Genomic DNA, 12,914 nt, shown 5'->3' on the forward strand with positions numbered 1-12,914 from the left:
CCTCGAAGAACAAGTTACTCTCTTACCTGGTAACTTTCTTTCGATGGGATGGTCCGATGACATTCCATATCGCTCCCACCCTGCCTACCCCGCTACAGAATTTTATACGATTGCAGCATACGTTTCCGCAAGGCTTTCTGTGGTCAAACTGGCAGAAGATTAGTGCCACACATTCTGGGGAAAAAACGACAACTGAGGCTACGGGCATCGTGCATCCTACTTATAACATCCGGTGACGTCGACTCGACGGAGGCCCTCGAGGACAGCGTATCGACGTCATTGACGCAGACGGCGAAAGATTTTCTGAAGCGGCACAGCTGTGGTGATTACTGTCATAGATATGGAATAATTCGTCGGACCATCCCATCAAGAGAACGTTACCAGGTAAGAGAGTAACCTGTTCTTCTCCCTCCTGGGCTGCCGTTATCGTGGGGGAGCCTCTCGTTCTTTTGATAAACTGTACTGTTAGTAGTATATTATAAGAACTTGTATGGCAGCGATGTTGGAATTTGTGTAGGTGATTTTACAATGCTAAAGTAATTTCAGGGGTAGAGCTGCTAAGCAGCATGGACTTTTAGGCACCATCTGCATTTTTGGAAAATGTGTTCATTTGAATGATGTGCTTGTTTGGATGAACGTTGTGCTGGTTTGAATGAATGGCTTGATTTAAAGATGGTAGGTTTAACATCTGGAGGATTTTCAGGTTAACCTAGTGAAATACTACAGACTTTTAGGACATTGTAGGACCTGTTTGAGTGATATGACAACGTTTGCTCTTAGGGCAAGCCACTGTAAGTTTGAACTGAACGCAATTATTGTCTGTCAGTGAACTACACCAACACGCAGCGCATTAAGGGTGCCTGTTCTAATGTTAATGTAATTTGCTTTGCAAGCCGATGGTCAAGAGTTTTTAGTTTGTTTTAAGAGAGCGATATGCTGGTATAAGTGTATTTCCTTAACGTGTTTGTTTGGACTATGAGTGCGTCCATTGTGATGCGTGGGAGACTGGTGTGGGCTTGGACGTCTCCCGTACTTAAGGAATATTGTTTTACAACATTTTAATTATTTTTTTAGAAAATGCTTAAAGGTTTGTTTCTGCATTCATTGCAGTTTCTTTATGCAGGTATGTTTTTCGTGCGTGTTGGTACACCTCCCGGATTAATAATCCTAGATGGTTTGTGTTGTGTATATCTTGAAGTGAGGACCTATAGAGAGCACAATGCGAAGTTTAGTTTCTGTTAAACAAGGTTTATTTGGTCAGCGGGACTCTAGGTCTGGAGTTTGGGTTGTGCTGGCAATTTACTGAAATTGTAATTTGGTTGAAACCCTGTGTGGAAAAGCATTTCGGTTGTTCTTCCTCAACTATTTTTCTTATCTCAGTTACAATGGAGTTCTATGATGGGCCCGATATTGTGGGAAACCCTGATGGTTGACTTTTGAGTAGCCACTGGTAGGTTTGAGTACGTCCTTGTGTGGATACCGCTCCCTGAAAGATTCATGCTGAGGTACTACGGTTGCAGGTAGAGCAGTATTATGCAGTGTGCCCACTCGAAGATCAAAACGGACAGTGTTTGTGTCCTACTTATTAAGTCTGACTCTGTTGGATCCTGAGTTGCCTGGACAGTGGTTTAGGATTGGGATTTGAAGTTTATTTTCTCAGTGTGGAGAACGTGATTGTGCGGTGTGTTCCAGCCAACCTGACTAGAGCATTTCTGTTTTCTCCCTCATGGTATCCTTTTTGTTATAAGAAGGGGGAGATGTGTGGGGTGGTGCATGAGGTGTGCGTGTGGAGTGAATGTTCTCTTTTTCCTGGGGTGTGTAAATATGTTGAGGTTTTGGATTAACTGGGTTTGTGTAGGTTTTAACCTTCTGCACTTAGCAGACTGTTCAGTTGTTAATTTCTGCTTCTGGTTGCAGTAGGGCCAGATGTTAAGGTGTTCATACTGTAAAGGCATCATTGGTCAAGACAGACAACGGAATAAAAGTTCAAAATGAAATGCTTATTAAATCAAATCTCATGGTGGTTGAAGGCCTAACTTGCCCTATGCTATTGTGGGATTTCCCTACCTGAACGAAACTAAGGAGGTTGAACTTAAGTCTGTGTCCAAAACCTATCCTTGCCCTCAAAACTAAAGGTAAACAATGCGTAGGGATGTCGATAATAAAAGAAAGGGTGATCAACACAAAGTTCTGAGCTGCTTCTAGCTCCCAGCTTCCTTTTCAGCTCTCCTTGCCCAAGTTCTAGAAAGTTCTGCAATGGTCTTGAGATTACTTTTCCTAAATTAAAAACAGTTCCACGAATCCTTAAGGTTCCCTTCCCCAAGTTCAAGGCAACACAGTTCAAAACAAAAGGGTCTTGTGGCTCCGTCCTCAAGACAACATTGCAGTTCATCAAGTCTCAGGGGTTCTCTCCCCCAAGACTTTAACGTATCAACTTATGCTTGTTTCAGTCTTTCAATGTTCAAAACCGCTTCAGTTCAACTTAACACTCCTTCTGGATTGCATTAACAGTTCACTTACAGTGCTGCTTGGTTTGTTTCACAATGTCTTTGGCTTTCACTGTTGTGGGTTCCGTGGTCTGGGTGCAGTTGTCAGACCACAGGGTCCATACATCACAGGTCACGCAACTACAAACCCTATGCTCTTCAGCCCACGCAGGTTCTTCTGTATTTGCCCCTGTGTACAGATTCACCTTCACTTAGCTTCTCCTTGTTGGCCTCTTGGCTTTATGTGCAGGTTCTCACTCTCCTGCCAAGCCTCTTGGCCTTGCCGCACTGTATTCATTTATAAAGTTCACTTTGTGGTGGTCTTATTTAGCCTCACCTTTCTGTCCTGCTCTTTCACACATGCACTCCTCTTTCGTAAAATGTTTCACACTTGTGCTCCCATTTCGTAGATTGCTTTCAAATGGACATTTTCCCTTTTTAACTCTTATCAGCTCGTAGCTTTGCTCACGTTTTCTTTCAATTCGGTATTCTATATTCATGCTTTAACTTTGCCTCTTCTTATTCAGTCTGTGGCTTTGGGTTTATTTCAATCTGAAAGTTTCATTTCATTTGGCATTCTAGTTGGTTCATACAGCACTTTATAGATGGACCCTAGGAGCGCCCCAGCTTTGAGTGACATTCCCCTGCACTCGCTGGTCCTCGGCCTTCCTCTCTGGCAGCTGTACCACCCCAATTCTGCTTCATCGGCTGACTTGCTGGTCACTGCGAGCCCCACTCGCACCTTCGTGTGCTTCTTTGATCTCGCCGGCAGCTCTGCCTCCCTTTTTGCGGGTGCTGGCAGTGTCATTTTTTCTTTCTCCTTGCTCTGCGGCTCCAGCTGCTCTTTCTCAACCACAGAGGCTCCCGCACGCGTGGGACTCCGGCGGCCTAACTCGGCCTAGGCTCCACAAGTCATCTGCCAGTGTCATGGTTCCTTTCAGGACCCATCACGGCTGCCTCTTCACGTGCAGGATCCCCTGCTGGTCTCTCCTACAGAGGCCTTCCTGTTGGCCCTCCTGCTGCTCTTTTGTTGGCTCTCAATTGGACTTGCCTGACCTTTAAAGTACTATGCATGCATCTTCCTTGTCCCAGTACTAGAGTGGTGAAAGGAGTTACTGGTGTTCACTACTCCTAGTCTCCTCTTCCTCGTCCCACTACTGTCATAGGAAGATTGTGGGAAAATAAGGGGAGATGTTTGACTATAGCCCATAAAGGCTTGGGGATGGGGGAGGGTTCGGATGGTCTTCAATAGGGAAAGGGAGATGGCATGACTTGTCTGTGGGTACCCCACTCCCAATCCCCAAGGACCCTCCACCCAGGTGATCCTCCATCACTTCTCCAAGCCCGGGTCAGGATTCAAAAGCAATGGCCTTTCCCTGGCCACCTGAGAAGAGGATTTGGGGGAGTAGGAGTGAGGATATCCTCTAGTTTCTCACAATACCCCAACATTTGGTTTTGTGCTCAAGAGTGGCAGTCTCGAGACCGGGGGTGGCAGACTCTGGTAAAAGGAGACTGGTTTTACTTTTATGGATGAGAAGTGTGCTTTGTGGTATGAATGGGCCTCAAAAAATAGTTTTGGGTGATTATCTGAATTCGAAAAATAGCTGCATTAATTTTCAATCTTAATATGCAAGTTCAAATTGTTCAACATTGACAAGTTTTCGTTTTAAACTTGCAGTGCTGTAATAGTACCTGCAAGCTCTGCAGGAAAGGACAAGTTATAATGGGTGGGTGGTAAATCCACAGAAATAAAAGCCCAGCTAAAAGTGGGAGATTGAGTGAAACGTTGACAGCCTACCAGTGAGTGATATTTAAAAGCATAAAGAATACTTAAAGAATACTTTAAAATGACTGCTAAATCTCGGATTCCACAAGATCGATGGTTGGCAATCAATTTGTAAGACACTGGTCGAACGTTCGAGAAAATGTGCAACAAAGGCCTCAACTTTGGTGCAGTGTTTGACCACTGAACCTAAATAGATGGGGCCCATTAAGGATACCTCCTGAAATGCAATGGTTAACAGAGGTGCTAAGTGAGTATCTTTAAGTGAATGTTGGAGCATAGTTTTTTGTCTAATTTAGAGTTGTTAAAGTGGCAACCAAAGTTTCTGAAAATGTGTTGAGGATTCACTTCCCCGCTTCATCTCGATGCCAGGGAGCAGACTGACTTGCTTTCCACACACCTTCTGCACACGCTCTCATTAAGCGTCACCCAGTTTCCACCTTTACAAGACCAAGTGTTCCGCTGTTTCGTTTTTAAACTTGGTCGCTAATAGGGTACCAATGCTGGGGTTTGAATATATTCTAACAGACAAGATTAGCACATTTCTTGGAGAATGGAATCGCACCTTTCTTTCACATGTGGATTTCAGTATGCCGGTTAATGCAACAGAAGTACTAAGGCTTACAATACCAACATTCTATTCCATCCTCAAGAAAAAAAATATGTGCACTTAAAGGTTTTGTGCTAATTCACCAAATCAATGGCAGCAACCTGTTTTCATTTAACCGGTTTAGTGACCTGGCCTTGTCAACAGGGAATGGGAACCCCCTCTGCCATTAGTGGAGACCTACCAAGGAGAAATCCAGAGCCGGTCCTACCGCGCAGGGGAATAGTGGCAGTTGAGAGGGCCCCCAACTTCTTTACCCTACTCCCCAGTGTCAGCACGTTTCTACTCTGGTCATCTCCAGCCTTACCTCGAAGGTCCGATACTGGTTAGTGTTTTTTATATTGGTTTCAGAGCTCCCACATCAGAAGTAAAACTATCAAACTGAAGAGGGATCAGAAACATCACATTATTGCTGCATTGTCGGCTGCGAATAGAGCCGTCAGGAAATTAAACACTGCTGCAAACATGAAACGGAGACACTGGTGCTACGCGACAAAGAAGCTGCTTCTAAGTGGGGTAGCCCCGAGATGCCGAACAAAGCAAGCACGCAGAACAAACCAAATGCCCCTAGCCACGCGGGACCAAGCAACTTACCGGAACACCGCACGGAGCAGGGTCCTGGAACACGAAAAAATTGAAATTTTTCCGGGTCACCATCTGATACCATGAGAGCCTGTGCGGAAGAAAAGTGAGCCAGGCGTAGAATACTTCTTATGACTTTCTGCTTTACGCATACCCTGAACAGGCAGCGAAATGGGATCCTATCCAGGACTAGAGAGGAAAATATAAACCAGGAAGCAGGAAGTGTGGATTTCTGGAGATGGTCGGTGGTGGAGGTGGACGAACAGACCAGGAGGAAGGAGCGTCGGATTGTGGAGGTGATTTGTGGAGCAAGTGAGTTATTGGCTAAGTAGTGGGTGTGGTACTGCAGTGAGAGTGTTTGTGTGATTAATGTATAGACCAGGTAGTGCAAGGAGTGATCAAGTAGTTTGGCGGGAAGAGAGTAATAGCGGGGAAGAGTGTAGTAGTGTTTAGGAAGGAGAAATGAGTTTGGAGGCAAGGCCTGGTAGGAGTGAGAACATGGAAGGGACAGAACATTGGTGGGAGGAATTGGCAGAGTGAGAAACAGTAAGAGTAGAAAAGGGAGAGGTAAGAGTGAGCGTGTTGGAACTTGATTCAAACTGCCCATTTGCCAGGCAATATCCAATTCCCATTAGAACACTAGTCATTGGTTAGTTTAGGGAGAGTTCTGAAGTAACGGAAGGAGTCTAGTGATGGAAGATGTTCAGTCTTTAGGTCATCACCACTAGGTGAAGATGGACATGGACAGAAGGGGGGGTGTCAGCCTTCTGTAGATATGAACACCTGCGTTAGGGTGGAGGTTCTATATGAGACTAGAGGGAGAGCTGTCATGAACCACCTCAGACTGTGAGTGATTCTTGAGCCAGCTGTTATGTTGTAACTACAAATCCAAAATAATTGGGCCTTTCATTATGAACATTAACTTTATTACATCTATTTTGGTGACTTAAAAACTGGAAAAAGAAAAAACGTTCATTAGAAAATATGTAGTTGAACTGGTCTGTCAACCGAGTTCTCTCCCTATGTTACCAACTTTACATGTGTAAAAGTTGTATAATTTAACTGGGGTTGGGGTACCTCCAATCTCTGTTATGATGGAAAAGTGCGTTCCTAGGCTTCCACACATGTGATTATGCCATCAGTATAGGTTAGGTTTTTCTGAGAAAAGAAATTATAGGGGTTTTCTTGGCCGTGTATATTACTAGGTCCTGAACAGAGATTGTAGTCAGTTTATGATGATCTATAAAATATTCTCATTGTGGTTTTAATTTTTCCCTTTGCTTTTTTATATAATGGTGCTTTACTACACAGTGCTGTATTGGTGCTCTTGGATTGCAAAATCAGTTTTTCGATTGTAAACGGTGTGAAAAGCTGATTGCAAAAACCAGGAAGGGAAAGGTGGTGGTAGAGTAGAAGCAAGTGTGGAGCTGTGATGTATTGGTCCAGGAGGTGGGAGGCAGACTGGGGTGCAGAGGAGGGTGGTGGGAGAGTGGTAAGGTTGGATGGATCAGAGTGTCAGGAATTTTTAGGATGCCACCCAGATGAAGGTGGGGGATCTGGGGCTGGACCACAGAGTGCAGGGAGGAAGTGGCAGTAAGATGGACACAGAGATCCATTTCAGAACTCCATTGCAGAAAGAACAGTATGCAATCCATCCCAGTTACTGAATGAAAATAAATTATTGTATTCACAGAACAAAGCTGTGGTTAGATGGGGCTTGGGAGGTGCCACAACAGCAGTGTTTAATGTAGGAAAAGGAGTATGTGGTATGTGTGCTGGCTCCGATATTATTCATCTTATTTATAAACTGAGTAGTTGAGGCCTTGCTAGCCATTGCCACAGATGCCCCAAAATTGGGCAGGAGCTTGTGCCAAATATACCTTTTTGATGGTGCTGTTGTAAGGATAGATCCTTGAGACATCAGGTACATTGATATACGTTCCTTTTATTCATGCCCTGAGGTAGGTAGCTCAGGAACAGGGCGCCGGGCTCATGGAGGTGTTAGTTACATGGTCCATTAGTTTGGCTCGAAGAGGCTGAGCCATTCAGTTCAGGGTGTGACCTGGAAACTACTTTACCTGAGAGAAGGGATACGGAGAAGAGGACTATTTTCTTGGAACTACTTGCAAGGCTATTTAAACCGCACCCAACAATCTGAACCCGCTTCGCGTTATTCTGCACTCCTGCAGCGTAACGCTCAACGTGTCAGATCAGTTCTTGCTTCCTTCTGCCACGCCCGTGCAGAGTTTTCCATCCATCGGCACCTGCGAACAGAGAATAACGGGAGTTATTTAAGCATCGAAGGCCTTACCTGCAGTACATCCAGATCTCATCTCCTGCTTTCCCACGGACCGCCGCATCTGCAGAACAGAACGAAAAGCACCCTCTCGGGTAGCTACTCACCTGATCTGCCCGCTCCAGGAACTTCACCGGACAGTTCTTCACTCAGCAGCGCGCCGCAGCTCGACACCGCCACACGGATCTTCTATTCTTCCTGGACTCGCGCCGTACCTGCTGAACAGAAAAGGACAAACCGGTTAGTCGCATGTAGCAAAGGAAAGCTACAGAGGCGAACATTCGCGCGCCCAGCACAGCGCTATACTTACCGGCAGGAATCCTGAGCATCATTGTCAGGAGGGTAATCCATCAACCGAAGGTCGCTTAACGCCGCACCTGTAAGACAATAACGGACATTACTTATCTTGAACAGAAAGACTTCAAGGCAGTAATTCCATGCAGTTATTGGAATAGACTTACCTGCTTACTCCCGGGCCTTCTACTTCAGCAACTTCCTTCGGATCAGTGACGTAACTCGATCCAGGAAAGACTGTGAACCGCGCGCCTGCCAGAGAGTGCAGGACGGAGAGCTCGCCCATTAAAAAACAGAGGTGAGCCAGAAGAAGTGAAGGATAGACCGGAAGGAGATGAAACCACTGACCAGCTCCCTTCGGTAGCTAATATCTTGTTTCGACTTGCAGGCTAACATCTCCTGAAGCAAGGACTAAGGGGAGACGCAAACTAGCATCACCAGCCACGCAGAGCAGCATCAGGACAGACAACACCCTACACACACGAGCACACCCCCGTGGAGACCAGGTGAGCGTGACGCATTCATTTATCCATATAACAGTCCTCCCCCTTCTTTCATGAAACAAAATATCTGAATCATGAACAGGCAGGATCTTACAACTTGAAACCAACAACCACCAGCATGCCTGAACCACATACTAACATCCTCAACCAACCCAAGGAAGATGAATGCCACACTCTGATCTTAGACATGCCACATCAAAGCACTAGCCGCCCCATCAGTGGGCTAGAAACACCCCAATCTCTTTGCAGCTCAGTTAGAATGATCAGAGAACCCACAACTGCCAGCTCTCCCATGAACTGATCAAACTATACTAACCCATAACAGCTGGCTTCTGCTGCATCGGAATACGCCAAAACACTTCAGAGTTGGGAAATATTTAAATTTTGTCTCCTCCCTTTCTGTTTCTGATGGGACCTCCATAGTTAATGTAGCAGCTGCTTCTTGGTTCTAACAGATGTCTGAAGCTTTAGATAACCATCAACCTATCTCTGAAACCTGCATGAAGAAGCCTCACTCAAAACATTTTCTACCAGGACTTTAAAGTAGTTTAAGCACAAAAAAGGAAATTCAAGAAAACATGGAGTCACTCTAGTTGCAGAAAGATGAAAATCTTCAGCCATCAATTATAATTGAAAAATAAAATTTGTAATAAGGAAATATATTCCCAATAGATTAATGCTAACTCCTTGCAATTTACAAGATACTTCTAACAACCTGCCTCATATTGTATCTTTCTGCTCTGATATCCAACGCTTGTAAGCATGCACATATTCACGATTATTTTGCTTATTTCAGTATTAGAATGGAGACAGTAACTAAAGAAGAGTAATATCAACGGCTCTCCACTTAATCTATTTCTTCAAAAAAATTTTGAAGAAATGGCCTCACTTTAACCTTTTACTTGTCCTCCCTTTAAAATCGTAAACCTGTCGGTTTCTAAGGGCGTCATACCAGACATTTTGAAATGAGATTTTGCCACTCCAATTCTGAGACAACCATATCCTGATCCATATTACCTGTCTAATCTTAGTCTGAAATCGAGCATCTGCTAGCTAGCCAAACAACTAGAGAAGATTGCCACTGATCAATTGACTTCATTAATTGAACAAAACATCTTGAATTCTGCTCTCTACACGCTCCTTTTTTTTACATTGCTGTTAAATGACATGAGGCTTGAATTAGATGGAGAAGGATCTGGTATTTGGATCCTCTTCAACCAATCGATGCTCCTTGTTAGTTTGACAGATATTGTCATTTCCAAACTTGCTTTGGTTTTTTTATTTTCGTTTTTACAGGTAATCAAAAAACTGTTGGGCCTTTTTAAATCCAACCCACACTCTTATGGGTAGATATCCACAGAGCTATATTTTCGCCACTATTAAACATCTATTTGCCCCACATATTCTCCAGTACAATGTCACTGCAAATAACTCTGCTGATGACACTCAGCTGTTGAAGCTATAACCCAACCATCCTATTCGAGGCTTTAACCTGGTCAACTGTGTGCTAGGTATTTTCTCGGGGATAGAATGTGATAGTCTTAAGATGAACAGAAGCTATTTGGCTAAGAGCCTTGCTTTTAAGTGGCCACCAGAAGAGTGGACATTAGGAAAAACTAGGCACCTCTTCAACTAGCAATGAATTATTGCGTTCATACGGTTTATCTTGGCCTCACAAGATCTCTTTCTAGTAAGATTTAGAGCTATCAGAATTAGGCGGTCCCTCTTATGCCTCTGTTGAAACCACATCTCATCTGTTCTGGCTTTACTCCTTTGACTCCCCATTGAGGCCAGAATTCAATGCCTGAGATTATGCATGATACACCACACCTAATATGGTTCTAGTCCAGAATGCATTGGGTTGTAGATTGCTGTTGCCAGCAGATCTACACTGTTTCCAACATTCAGGTTTCGGTGGATGAACCTTTTATGGCTCCCATTATTGTGTAACATCCTTCCTCTTAAGCCATGTTCTGTCCAGGGTCACTGGAAGTCCAGGAAACCTGCGAAAACGTTTTTCTCAAGTAAACTACTCCAATTCATTGGTAGCAATATAATCACCAAGATGCCACATTGTGGTGAAAGTAGACTTCCTTGAGAAATTTATAACAAAACTGCGCATTTTGCAAGACTATTTTGGTTGAGATCAGTGCATGTAGATTACCTAAACCTAACTAAAAAAAAGGCATCTGTATTGTGCGTTTTAAGATCAAGAAAATGTGGTCCAGACTGCCTTCAAATGAGTTGATCCAGTTTGCATAATATGGTGCTTTATTTTGCAGTAAAATGTCCAAAACGTTAAAATAAAATATAGCCAAAAGATTTTTAATACTTCGAATGATGTTACTTCTGTATCATAAATGTTGAGGCTTCTTTTGTATCCAGATTGCTTATAAAATGTTAACTGGATCTTTCAGTAAGGCGAACCCAGGGACTAAACATAATAATTATGTTATCAAGGCTGAGAGTGACGCAGTATCGGGAGAACAGAGTATTGATGCCAGGACAGAACCCTAAGTGACACCATACAGCAGATGGTGATGAAAGGAGAGCTTGCCGGCCTAGTAAACCGAGTAGGATTGTTTAGATCGCGAAGTATAAAATCAAGTGAGAACCGATCTTGAAAAGCCAGGAGAAGAGAAAAGTAAAGAGATTGAGGTCATCAACATTTTCCTCAACCTCTATGCAGATTTTTATTCAAAGTATGTAGGAGCGCTTGGTGTGACATGCAGTAAGCAGAGTATTCGAGACATTGAGAAGGGCCATCTCAAGAGTGAGGATGTAAGCCAGACTGGAGAGGAGGAAGAAAAGTAGAGTTGCAAAAAAGAGACCTGAGAACAGACCATCCTCAACGATTTTAGATAAGAATGGGAGAAGAGATGGGACGAAAACGAGAGGCGAAGGGTTGAGAGGGTTTTTTAGGTATGGGAAGAATGATAGCATGTCTGAAGCAGGAGGGGAAAGTAGACTTAATTGTGAGAGATTAAAGAGAGGTGGAAAGTAACTGTGGGTAGACCGGAATAAGAGAAGAGGTTTAGGATCAAAGGGAGGGGCAGTAGGGTGTGCACGACCCAAGATTTGGACAGTATCGGAATCTGTGGAAGGAGAGTGTTGGGGAGGGCGACAAGGTAGGGAAAGTTTAGAGGAAAGAAAGGACTAAGAAGCCGGGTCTTCCAATGGTTAACAAGGGCATGAGGGTGGAAAGAGTGAGTGGTAAAAGCCGCGCAGAAGGGTGAGACTTTGGTGGTGAAGTAGTCGGCAAGTTTAGTGGAAGAGAGGGATGGGAGGAACGGGAGTGGTCTGAGTGAAAGTATAGAGTTAAGGATTTGCAATAGATAAACTGAGGAGAGTGAGTATTACTGGTTTATTTTATTTCTTTTCCTTTAGCAGATGGAAGTACTAGGAAGTCCTAGGAAGAGTAGTGATCGTGTTATGATACGGGGTACAGTTTAAAAAAAAGAATTGTCCCCTGACCCCCTCTTCCCAGCCAAGTTCAGCCCTGCGAAAGGAAGAACGGAGGGACTTGAGATGGGATAACAAAGGTTGAGGCTTTTCCGAGGTGGGGTAAAGGGGTGGGAGGCATGGAGTAGTGAGTTGAAAGAAGAGATGATTGAAGATTGAATGTGGCGGGATCTGCAGGCACAGAGGCAATGGAAGAGATTGGACAAGCAATTATTTTTATTTACAAGGTCGGGAGTTATTCTGCACCCTGGATTGTACAAATCAAGGTAACCAAGACCAGTCCATGACCACTTCCACTGCACTGGGGTATGATCATGTTTGCATTATTGCAACCATGTTTCTTTTTTGTTGCTTCTGAGCTTCAGACTTCCAAAAGGCCAAATACACTACATCCTAATGCCACAACAGCATCCATTTCAGCATGATGTAAACGGGTTACAGCTATCTAGCAGTGCTTTCCATACTCCAGCACACCTCAGAGAAGGTATCCTACTTCAAAATACCCTCAACTCAATTTCTTAAAGGTCTCACACATGTTTCCTCCTACACCTTTCCAAATCCCAACTTGGGGCCTTAATTTGGTTTTAACGTTTTTGATGTGTGCTCCTTTCGAGCCACTCAATTTCTGCCCTTTAAGGTTGCTAACTTCTAAAACTATTTGTTAGTAGAGATGACATCAGCCCGCAGGGTGAGTGAGTTTCAGGCCTTTTCCTTTAAACCTCTGCTTACGACCTTTTACAAGGATAAGTTTGTCCTTAAGGTCAAAGCCTCTTGTCTACCTAAGATTGTATCGAATTACCATTTAGCACAGAAAGTCTATCTAAGGAGAGCTCTATGCTTTTATGTTTCAAGAAAAGCAAAGTTGCGACAGCCCAACTAACTTCATTGGTTATACAGGGCA

The 12,914-nt window shown here is 44.0% G+C and overlaps 1 protein-coding gene across 4 annotated transcripts in view; it reads left to right on the top strand.

Annotated features, from left to right (window-relative positions):
* LIMA1 (LIM domain and actin binding 1) overlaps window positions 1-12,914 on the top strand; it is a 513,666-nt gene that overhangs the window by 356,760 nt on the left and 143,992 nt on the right. The window lies entirely within an intron of this gene.

This window comes from Ambystoma mexicanum, chromosome 3q (genome assembly GCF_040938575.1).
Source record: "Ambystoma mexicanum isolate Mex_15411 chromosome 3q, UKY_AmexF1_1, whole genome shotgun sequence".
NCBI classification, from domain to species: Eukaryota; Metazoa; Chordata; class Amphibia; order Caudata; family Ambystomatidae; genus Ambystoma; species Ambystoma mexicanum.